General features: G+C 44.5%; 1 pseudogene; it reads right to left on the bottom strand.

Moving 5' to 3' along the window:
* Positions 1-322: 322 nt before the first annotated feature.
* Positions 323-439, bottom strand: LOC142462002 (small nucleolar RNA SNORA4; annotated as a pseudogene).
* Between the last annotated feature and the right edge of the window lie 12270 nt (positions 440-12709).

Here is a 12709-nt window from a genome sequence, read left to right as displayed (position 1 = left end):
TGCCAGCCTTTCTATGTTAGCATGCACCCAGTTGACCTCTAGATAATGAAAAGCAGCCCAGCCAAGAACAGTGAAGACTGACCCATAGCAGCGCCACTCTGTGTCCATCCAGCTCACTAAGGAGCATGAGAGCAACGGAAGTGCTTAGTGTTGTCAGTCATTGCATTTGGGAGGGGGACTGTCAAATTTAATAACTAATGAACACATCATTCTAAGTTACATTAATACTCACTCTTACCTCAGAAAGCTCTTATCCCATCCTCTGCTTTATTTTTCTTTATATCACATTGAAATGATCTGGTGTACATTTCTTATTTTTTTTAATGTAGGTCACAAAATAGTAGCTAACTATACGAAGTAGTATAGCCCACTGTGGAGTGTGGTCTTTGTGTATATATCATTAAGTTATGCAATTACTGGCTATCTCCCCAAATGAGAATTAACCTAGTAACTTGGCGGGGGGCGGGGTGACAAGAGTCAGCACTCAATTAATATATCTTCATTAAGCAAATGATATGGATTTTTCTTCCTTTCTCATGAACTTCCCTGTGGTTTCATGGTTTAGTGGCTCTACAGGCCAGAGTCCATTGTTCCTGCTGTCCATGGCACCACTGCTCTGGGAGCAGGCTCTTCGGCTGAAAGACCTGGATGTGCCCATGCGCTTCCGCAAGTCACACGTTCACCAGTGTACAGTAGCAGCCTCCCATGGGGCTCAAAGGACATGACCAGAATGCAGAAACTGAAGAATAAGGGTTCAGACCTGTGTCCTCTACCTCCCCGTGCTCCACTGCCTGCTCTCAAGGCAGGTTTCCTCAGAGATGGTCAGCACTGAGTTCCAGTGTGGCGGCCGGAAGTAAAAGAGAGGCCATCAGAGACAGCACACAACATGGATTCCTTAATATCAATACTGGAAACTATTGCACATTCACTATCAGAGAGGTGTGTGTGGTCAAAGTTCACCAGTCAAGTTCACTGAAATCACTCCTGAAGCAGGATTTCACTAACCTACGGTTACTTCAAAAGCACATAGACAGAAGATTCCAAGACCTTTTATTCCTCCTTTGATTAGGTTTTTACTTCCTTTTTCTAATGAAGCATTTACCCTTCACTTCAGCATTTTAATGCTTTGATGTCTGGAGGTCTTCATTTTAGCCTTTCAGAAAGCATGGAAGTCAAACTTGTCTTTCTACACAATTTAGGGCTTTGATTTTTGTTGTTTGCTTCTTTGTTTGGGATATAGATAGATAGATAGATAGATAGATAGATAGATAGATAGATAGATAGATAGATATATTTCCCTTCTATACAGCCACATACCGTGGATGAAGTTTCTCCCCTAAATCATCCTGAATCTCCAATTGTAGAGACGCTTCACCAGCAACTATGATTTGGGGGCTGAAGAGCATATACATCCCTGCAAATGTCACCTGCTGAATCACATCTCTTCCATTCCTTCCTCCTTGGACCTGCTTCGGCTGGACGGACTAACACTTCCACCAGTCCCACGTGGAAGTGCCCGATTCTGAGAGAAGAGCCCAGTGCAGAAGGAGAGGAAGAGCCAGGGCAAGACCGGAAGGTGCTCACGGTGCTCTCCCAGTCTTCAGCCTCCAGCAATGCAAGACTTTTCCAAAGTCTGGAATCTCAACTGCAAACAGGTTAAGCCTTGGCTCCAGGACCAGAGAAGGAAGTGTAAGAGGGGCCACAAAGAATGACCAAGGTGTGACTCAGATCTCTGCACCCACAGAAACCTGCAACTCTGTACTCCCTACCACCAAGGACGACTTCCCTCTGAAGACCTTCCAGTGCGGAGCACACGGAGCTGGAGCAACCACACCTGGACCCTCACAGTGGGAACGGTCAGGCTGGGAGCGAGCACACCTGGAACAGCACTCAGGTGTGGAATACTCAGCCGTGGTGCCCACGCCTGGAGGAAGCAGTCCTGGAGCAGTCCGACCGGGAACAACCCATTTCAGAACTGTGGAGAGGATGCTCTGCTGCCCCAGTTCCCACAAACTTCTATCTGTGACCTGGAAGCTCATCCAAAGACTTTAGATTTCTTTTACAATCAGTGCATATGCATACAGTCTGAGGATTTTACAAAGATAGATATGTAGCTCCATGACCACCTGGGCAATGACTGCGTGACTTCTTTTTTCGTAGGACTTCTTGTTTCAGAAGGTTCTGCCTTGATCTCCTGGTTTTCCTTGTTCCTGTGTATGGCGGGGGCGGGGTGCAGATTTGAACAAAGATTCAATAATAGCCTCCTGACCGTTGACTTCAGCTGCTCCGGACGGCATGAGAAGAGATGCCCAGCCTCTACATAACTGTATATTATACTAACTTGGATATGTTTCAGATGTAGACTTGAGAATAGGAACTGAAAGTACAAGCTGCCCGGCAAAGGATTGTTTGTATTTTTTAGGACTGGGGATCTTCTTACTAAACAACTTAGGGGTGGGGGGAGGTTCAGGCATAACCTTAATTGAATTCCTCTACCTTCAGTTCTGTTTTAACCTTCAACCTTAACTTGCTTCTTCTTTCTATTCTGGTATTTTGTATTTTGCTATAACATGGTAATAACAGTACCAGTATGACTGACTGACTTCCAAATATTGTTACAAATAAGTAAAATAATATCTGTGTTACCTTAAAAATGTTCATTCAACAGATACAATTACCTTCCCCGCCCTCCCTCTTGTACCACTGGACTACACTATGTAATACAGGATAGAGTATTTAGAGACTATGACTTCTGCCTTTGGCGTAGACTTGGATGCATTTAAAAGGACGTTGAACATGGATAAAAAATGCCGTGGAGAAATTCATCACATAGGTTTTTATGACCCAGCAAGTGGATTCTGATACACTGGGATTCGATAGGACACATTGAAGGTACCCCTAAGGTTTCCAGGCTGAAACTTCAGGAGGAATTTTGTAAAATCTTTTCTCACATGGCACCACTGCAGGGTTCGACCCACTGACATTTCCGTCAGCTGCTGATTGCTTGATCAGTGCTCCACGAGGGCCCCTTTCCCCTCGGGCTACAGAATCAGAGACTCTCCTTTGAAGACTGGAGGCCACTGAATGAAATGGAGAGAAGAGGAAGGGGCAGGAAATGGGCAGTGAAAATGTCCACTGAGATGGACTGGAAAGGCTTTGCTGGAAATCAGGATCAGTCGTGAGGAAGGCAAGAGAGGAACATCTATGAGGAAAATTTGCAACATCGAGGTCAAAGGTGTAACATCAGAAAGGTCCAATTTGGAAGGCAATTGCACAGGAAATAAAAAGGACCAGGAGAAAAAAGGAATGAAAGCAGAAGCATTCGAAAGTTAAACTACCCGAGAAATAGTGAGATGATGGCTTGGGGTGCAGAACTCACTGAGCCCCTCTGCAGAGGCGTCTCGTTCTGTCCAAATGAAAATCCAGATCCCTGGTATCAACTCCTGGCAAAGTCTACGGAAGAGTTTTATGATTTCTTTAAATAGTAGCCCACCACTAGAGGCTCAGAAGGAGCCACATCCCTTAATAATATCCATGACCCTACAACCCCTCTGAGAGATCAGTCGGGGGCAGCCTCTGGAACTGACAGAGGACACAGGCGTGGTCAGGACTGAGCAGAAAGGAACAGCTGGTGCTGTGCAGACTGGTTGGCCTGAAGCCCTGGGGTGGAGGTTTGTGTCCGAGGCTGAATCACTGTGGGTGGAGTGCTATAAGCTTGCAGACAGTAATAATCAGCCACATCTTCAGGCTGCAGGCTGCTGATGGTGAGAGTGAAGTCTGTGCCAAAGCCACTGCCCCTGAACCGGCTGGGGACCCCAGGTTGGAGGGAGGATGCACTGTGGATGAGAAGCCTGGGTGCCTGTCCTGGTTTCTGCTGGTACCAGCCTACACTGTTGTATACATTCCCACTGGACCGGCAGCTAACGGTGACCGTTTCCCCTGTAGAAGCAGCTCGGGAGGCTGGGGATTGGGTCATCACGATGTCCCCATTGGTACCTGCAATCACAAATGATAAATTAGCACACTCCTTCTCATAGGCACTTTAAATTATACTCGTTTAATTGTTAAGGAGCCTTCTTAGTGGTTTACATGTCACCCATATTTGGGTCCATTTAGTAGCCATCATATCCCATTATATCTTAAATAATTTCTCTACTTTATACAGCTTCCACACTAAAGAGATGGAGGCACTTTGAAATTTCTCACCAGAGACCCAGAACAACAGGGACACCAGGACCAGGACGTAAGACACCATCTCTCTGTCCCTGCCTGCCTGCTGCAACTCAGCTCACTGTGCGAAGTCTCCGGCGTTTATACAGTGTGAGCAGTCGGACTGGCCCTGCAGGTCTATGCAAAGCAGTCTGTGAGTGCAAGCCAACCACATGGAAAGTAACCAGTGTAAACCGTGAGCCCAAAGTAACAGCACAGAAAGTACCATGCCAGGACCACAGAGGCCAGGGAAATCTGTTTAGAAGCTGTACTATCAATTTAGGAGTGCTAAGATTACACACAGCTAGAAGACCCAATCAAGCATTTATATTTAAAATAACAATATTTAAATTATTTCCTCTTCTTTAAATTGTCAACTCGGTTCCTCAGATCAGCCATCCTGGAGAAATAATAAAAATGATGGAAAAATAACAGGACAGAATGATAACAGGAAGAGAGAGGTTCCAGGAAGGTGAGCTGGTGGCCGTGGAGACAGAGCATTCACGAAGAAAAGGAAGGGAAAGAGGATAATTCTTCACAGAGATGGAAAACGGGGGATTTTTGCAAAATTTTTGCAGACCACTTTGTAATGTTAACAATGTCGCTTACTTCAGTTGCATAGAATCCAGTATAATCCCTCAGTTAAAGCTACACATTGCTAAAGAATAAAAATCGGTTATTGTTGGTATTATTGTTTTTGCTTTAAAAAGAAATATTAGTAGATTAGATTAAGCGAACTCAGAATCACATTATTCATCCATAAACCAATAGAAATAAGACCAATCTAATGCACTGTTCCTGAGATAAAGCTGGAGATAAAATGATGAAATATACATATAGATAATAAAAATATTAACCACATCAAATATTAATAGCAAAAAACAAGACTAAAACTAGCTGTTTTTCAGAAGGTAGAAAGACTTTATGTTTCAGAACACAACTACTCCATCCGACTTTGTGGACTGTCTTCATACAGACAGAGAAGCCGCTCGGTCTTCTGTGGGCCCTTGTATCCTGCAAATCGCCAGCCTTTGCCTTAGTAGCTGTGCACAAACTCTGCAGGATCCAGCGACCTTAGACCGAGACAGGGTCACTATAGTGATACCTACCATGTACATCCTTTCAGGTAAAACTAATTCCTAGCCTCAAAAATGTCATATGTAGTTTCTGGGAAATATGTACCTTAGGCCAGATGTGTATGTTGATGAAATCATTCATTTATTATAGAGATATTTGTTGGTGATGCCATCAAGTCAACTCCAATCACTACTATCCTTATATAGTAGAATAAAACTTTGGTCCTTTGTAATCCAAAGAATTAGTACAGTGGTTTCTACACCTTCCTAATGTGGTGACACTTTAATACAGTTCCTCATGTTATGATGACCACCCCCCAACCATAAAATTATTTTCGCTGATACAGCATAGCTCTAATTTTGCTACTGTTATGAATTAGGCGACCCCTCTGAAAGGGTCCTTCGACACACAAATGGATGGCAACCTAGAGGTTGACAACCAGTGAATTTAGTAGGTAATTATCAACTTGGTGCTAGGGCCATGATATCAATCTACTGTGCTGAGATCTTTCCTGTCTTTCACTGTCTCTCTGCTTGACCAGGTATGGTTTCTCTTGATAACATGTGCAAAGAGCAAAACAAAGTCTCCCTATCATCATGTCTAAAGAGCATCTGACTGTGTCTCCTCCAAGATAGATGGACGTATGCCTCTAGAACCTACAGTGCAGTCACTGTTGTTTCCCAATACCGCCTAGTGTGGGTGATGACGTTGTTATTGCTGTTATTGTTGTTGTTGTTATGCAGCGCTGAGTTGGTTCTGACTCAGGGCTATCCTGTGCACAACAGAACTAAACACTGCCTGGTCCCATGCCTTCCACACAATTGTTCTTATATTTGAACCCATTGTTGATGAAAATACATGTGATTTGAAGAACATGAAGATATACTATATTTAAAGAGCCAGAGTAAAAATAAAATGTTATGAGTAACCATGGATTACTACATCTACACTTCTAGAAGACACAATCTCTCCTAGCACATCACAAAACCAAAATTCACTGTAATTGAGTAGATGCTGTCCCAAAGTAACCCTATAAGACACATTAAATTTCCCATTGATATTCAAAGCTGTAAATTTTTGTGTGAGCAAAAAACTTCAAAATCTTCGCTCTCAGATGCTTGTGGTTTCAAAATTCTGGCAGTGCAGACGACAGCCCCACGAATATCCCACTGCTCCATCGGGGCTCCTTTCTAACATATTGTATGAAACAAAAATTACTCATGTGTTGAGAGAGGTAGCAAACATGAACAAAGATCTTGGCATTGAAGCTTATGGAGATCTAGTTTACTAAGAAGCAATCTAGTGATCAGTACTAAGATACAATCCTTAAATATCAATATGCTAGGAATTGCTAAGTACATATCTATATTCCACTTTTGAGACAGCCACATGAGCTCAAAAAACAGGAAATATCACACAGATATAAGCTCTGGGCAAAATCTTTTGTATAACCATTTGAAGGAATAAGACCGTGAACAAAGTCAGACAGATTCTGTAGGAAAAGCCACAGCTGATAGAGGGAAAACGGAATTAAAGGGTCATGGAACCGTGATGAGAAGGAAGCTGTGAGCTGGAAGAATAGTCTGCAGGGCACATGGGGTTGGGAAGAGCCTGCACAAGTCTAGTGAAAGGCTGGCGAGCACGGCTGTCGGGAAGGAGCAGTTACACCCCGTGATGAACAGAGGTTCACTGATCAGCAGAGATTAGAGGTGGTCCATGCTGCTGAGAAGACGCCATTGTGTAGGGAACAGAAATGCAGCCCTGGCTTCTCAGAAGGACATGCATAGCATAGGGTGACACACGGGACAGAGGAGGTCTCGAGTGGGCAGTCCTTGTCCAGTGGATGGTGCCAAGTGAATCACTAATCCAAGTTAGGTCTGCAAGGTCATTGAGGGTCCCTGTGTCCCACGTGCATGCGTGTCCCAAATTACCTTGTGGTCACAACATCGACTGATCACACAATGACATGAACTCATGGCCATTTTTAATATTCAAAGAAATAGTTACTGTTGTCACTTGCCTTTGAGTCAGTCCCAACTCACAGCAAGCCTGTGTCCAACAGAACTGACCACCACCTGGTCCTGGGCCGTCCTCACAATCGTCCTGATATTTGACCTCATCCTCCATGTACTTTGTCCTTCCTTCTTGGCGAGAGTCTTCCTCCTTTTCACTGGCCGCCCTCGGAGAGGACAGCAGACTTACTAAAGTGGGGGCAGCTGAAAAGAGAGAAGCCCGTGACAAGGTGGAGCTACCCATGGCAGCAACGACGGGCTCAAAGGAGAGAACAGTTTTCAATATCGCTCAGGACTGGCAGTGTTTCCTCTTCTTTTTTATATGTAAGATTGCTATCAGTGAAAAGGAGGAGGAGGAGGAGGAGGCAGAGGAAGAGGAGGAGGAGGAGGAAAAGAAGAAGAAAATCCCTTACATAAAGTCCAGACTGCGTCAATAGATTTTCATGGATTTCTTTTTCAATAATCTCCTTCAAAAATATGATGAGGATAAGTGCCATCCCTTAAGTCTTTTCTAGAATCTGTAGACAAGTCAAGAAACAAGACAGAAAGTGGAGTCTCTGGCACACTGAGAGAGAGGTTGAGGAGAAATGAAGTTGCTGGTGCATTGCAGACTCCCACCTGGCGCCCAAGGGAGGATGCTTGTGATTGAGGTGAAGCACTTGGATGGAATGCTGCAATCTTTCTGACAATGATCTTGCTGGAGGCTGTGGATGATGACAATGAACTCTGCTCCAGATGCACTGCACAGACTTGGTCTGAGACACTGGAGGCCAGCATGGTTGCCTAGGGGATGAGGAGCTGTGGAGCTCCTTGTGTTTGCTGCTATCAATGTAAGTAGCTAATAAGACTCTGACTGGACCGGCAGTGGATGGTGACTCTTTTTCCTAGCGTTGCATCCAGGGAGGCTGGAGACGGGGTCAGCACGATGTCCCCACTGGCACCTGCAATCACAAATGAACAATTCTCAGATATACTCATTTCTTCTTTTTAATTTTTAATCATTTAAATGGGAACTCTTACACATATCTAACATTCTAAAGTTCAATCACATGAGGCACTATTGTACAATTGTTACCACAATCAATTTCAAAACATTATCTTTCTCCTTGATATCAGCTCCTATTTATCCACTCCCCGCCCCATCCTACCACTTATTTCCCCCCATAACACCTTTTGTTTCCTTTGCTATGGTTACCATATCTTACACACGCCACTATTTCCATTCACAAACAACTCGGTTACTCAATCCCACCGAGAGGGTTATACTGCCATCAAGGCCATCAGCTCTCCATTCCCCCAGCAGCACCCCCCTCTCTGTATCCTCAGGAAACCATTACTCAAAGGTTATCTATCTCGGCTTTCTTGTACTGCATTATTATTATAATATTAATTATAATAGTGCACATATACAAGTCTGGAGTGATTAATGAGATCAAGAAAATTAAAACCATAGTAGTAAGGGGAGGGAAGATTAAAGAACTAGAGGAAAATTAGGTGGTTCATCAGTACTATACCACACCCTGCATTTATCATCCCTTCCCTGTAGCCCTTCTGAGAGGGACTGTCCAATCATCTTACAAGTGGGTTTTTGGTCTCCATTCATACTGATTCATATTGATTTGTTTGCTTGTTTTAGAACTTGCGATCCCTCTTCCCATTCACACCTCATGATCACACCGGCTGTGTGCCTCTTCCATGTGGGCTTTGTTGTTCCCCTGCTTTGGAGTCTGTGACTATATGTCTCTCTGGGAGCAGAAGGCCTCAATGCTTTTCCTGAGAGCAGCCGGTGATTTCCAACTACTGATCTTGTGAACAGAGATCTAAATGGTAATGCACAATACACCAGAGCCTTTCTTATACATTAGAACCACAAACATATTCTTCATATCTTATTAATTTCTTGGAACATCAATCAAATATACCAGCACTGAATTAGGATGAATATCAAAATACAATTGTATAATATCAGTGTTAGGAATTACTAAATATACACCTAAGTTTACCTTCTCAGAAAGCCAAGTAAACTCAGACCAGAAAAGGACCCAATAATAGAAATTTGGAAAAAAATTTAAAAAAACAATGACTGGAAGGAACAAGCTGAGAATCAAAGCCAGGTAGATTCTGGAGGAGAATCAACAGTCGCAAAAGGGAAGTTTAATCAAGGACTTGTGAAACTATGCCAAAGGGTAGCTATTGGGTATAAAAACAGTATGCAAGAACGATCTCCTGGGTTTGGAGGACCCTGATAGGATCGACAGAGAATGGCATTCAAGGTCGTTGGTGAAGATGTAATTGCACCCACTTGATGGGGAGAGGATGCATGATGGCTCAGTGGTTACACACTGGGCGCTGGTCTGCATGGTTGGTACTTGAACACCATCATCAAGACAAAGACTGGCCTTTCTACGCTGGTAAACGGTTACAGCTGGGAAACCCTTCGGGGTCACGACATGTCAGCACGGACTGGATGGTAGTGAGTTGGATGGTGAGAGGTTCACCATCTGCCTAAGTCAGAGCTGGTCCTCAGTTGCTAAAAAAGAAAGAAGTCACTCTTCCAGAAACTGATAATTACAGGACAGCTGCAACCTCGTGTGGTCATTAGGACCAGGTGGTGCCAGTGTACAGAGAAGCCTGGCGTTGACAGTGTCCTTGTCCAGCAGATTGTGGGAAGCTCATCATGCATCCAAGTTGGGTTTGAAAAGTCATCGAGGGTTCATGAGTTCTGGGTGCACGGCTGGGACAGAGGACGATGATATGATTTTCCACTCAACACCATTGCCTAACCGAGCAGTCCAGTGATCCCTATGCCAATAATGTCTCACCAACACTTGACACAACTCATCGATATTAGGCATTTTCATATAAACACAAAGGAAAGAAACCAGACTAAGGATTTGAGTGCACCTATGTCATTTAGAGCTCTGGAGGCAGAGTGGTTACCCCGTGGGGGGGAGACCCACTGGTGGTTTGGAACTGCTGGCCTTGGGGAGAGCCCCCCAATGTGAAACCACTCTGCAGGAGAAAGAGGAAGCCTCCTACTCCAATAAAGAACTTGGGTCTGGAACACACAAAGGGCAATTCTACCCCATCCTTGAGGCTTGCTGTGGGTCAGAATCGACTCAATGGCACCTGTGTCCTTGTAAGACGCTTGGAGTGCACGCTAAAAAGAAGGAGGCCTGAGAGGGAACAGAAGGAGAGTTGAAGATAGTGTCCTGGAAGATTGGAAGGATACAGTCTGAAGCCAATGACGGCCAACACCCTCCAGAAACGGAATGAGACCAGATTAAGGCACTATCCCAGAGACTCTGGAAGTATCAGGATGTACAACACCTCAGTTTGTAATTGGTGATACGTATCTCATGGGGTCTCCACAAGCCAGAATCCACTGAGCTGCATCTAAATGTATCTACCACTTTATTGACTATAAATCCTGGCTTCCAGAACAATGACAGAACTGAACTATGATAGACATCAAGCCTGTGATCATTTGTTACACCAGCCACACAACACTGACATGGTGATTTTTAAAAATCAGAAGACACACTTGTTATTAAGAGGATAATATATATAATGTGTTAGTATGAGTAGACTAGGGAAGCAAATTCATGGAGACTCATGTATATATAAGAAAGAGGTTTATATACAAAAGCACTTAAATATTGAGAAAACAGCCCAATCCAGATCAGCCCCTAAGGCTGATATTCCCCAATATGTCTGATACCAACCTAAAAATTCTTCTACAGACTCATGACACACATGTCATGTCACAAATGCAGGACGATCGCAGGCCAGTGGGTGGGCAGTCTTCTCCATCCAGTGGCACTGGAAGCATCTCAGCCCTGGCAGGGGTCTCTACGTGGCTTCTCCAGCTCCCAGGCATAGCACCATGTGTCTTGTTAGTAGAGCATCTCACATGGAGTGAGCAGAGAGAAAGAAGAATAACTCCTGCTTCCAAGGAGAAAAATGCAGGTGTTTCCAGAATTCTCAGGGGAAGGCCATGCTCACACAGAGGGCTCGTTGTTTATATCTTTATTGAGAGGCCAGACTCCACATCTTCCCCCGTAATACTCTCACATTGACACCAGGTTATGTAACTGCACATATGATAATGGTGGTAGCCAAGATGACTGTCCATGCACTATCCACACTGCTCAAACTGCTCTGTATAGTGACTTACCTTTTACCCCACTACTTCATAAAATCAGTAGAATAATTATTTCCATATTACATATTAAACATTGTTAATAAGAAGATGAATAGCTGGCCCAAGCTCCCCTGGCAGGAACGGGACAAATGTGTGAGAAAATCATTAGGTGAAGGATCAAGGTCTCAGGGGATCAGTGCACATTTACCGATCATTCTACCTAGAGAACTGACACATTGTCTTTAAACAGAGGAAGATGGTGGGAAGAAACGACAATCCAATGAGAACATAGAAAGAACAGAATAAAGGGGAAGAATGCCCAGTAGAAAGGCAGGGAGGAAGTTCACAAGGATCTGTGGTGGAGGCTGGGATCCTGAAGAGGGCAGGGGTACACCTTGGAAGGCTTCCATCAAATTTTTTTATTAAAAAAACCACAACTCATTCCTTTGGAGTCAGTGGCCAATTCAGAGGGACCCTCTAGGGCAGGGTAGACCTGCCTGTGAGTTTCTGAGACCGTCACTCTTTACAGTGGTAGAAAGACAGCCATTTCTCACAAAGCTCCCAAAATTGGAGGATAATAGCAAGAAACGGAAAAGGGAATTAAACGAGGAAAGCTTGGAGTCCAGAAGACCTGGGGGAGGGGCAGTTGTCCTATAGGGAATGAATGTCCCTGCCTGCTGCACAGCAGCGAGAGCAGAGGGAAGCCGCCTGCTGGCCATGCTGGGCGGGCTCTGACATTTTCAAGGAGAGTCCACGGGAAGGGCAGGAGGACACGGAAATAGCTTCCAAAGATGACCAGTTTAACCCTGGGAACCCGTAAATATGTTGCCGTGTGTCAAGATCATCTCCAGCATTCCCTAGTGGGCTCAGTCAATCACATAAACCCTTACAGGGAGAGACGACTTCTCTCACAGTCACAATAAAACTGAAGATGGACAAGAAGCCATCATCCTGACTTTGAATTCTACCACAGAAACACAAAGCAAGAAGGTTCTGTTTTCTTGCTGTTGTTGTTGTTGTTGTTGTTGGGGGCCCTGCTAGTGCAGTGGCTGTGAGTTGGGCTTCTAAGCACAAAGGAGAGTTGGAAACAACCAGCTGCTCCAGGGGAGGAAAAGGAGGCCTGGATTCCCTCCGGGAGCTGCAGCCGGGAGAACGCATGGGGAGACTGCCCTGTCCTGCAGGGTTGTTAGCAGTGAGAATTGGCTCCATGGTAGGAAGCTCTGGGAGCTGGAAAAGACAAGGAAACAAAGGCTCTTCTAGACCCTCC

This window comes from Tenrec ecaudatus, chromosome 11 (assembly GCF_050624435.1).
Source record: "Tenrec ecaudatus isolate mTenEca1 chromosome 11, mTenEca1.hap1, whole genome shotgun sequence".
NCBI lineage: Eukaryota > Metazoa > Chordata > Mammalia > Afrosoricida > Tenrecidae > Tenrec > Tenrec ecaudatus.
This window is presented reverse-complemented; position numbering and strand designations above follow the sequence as displayed.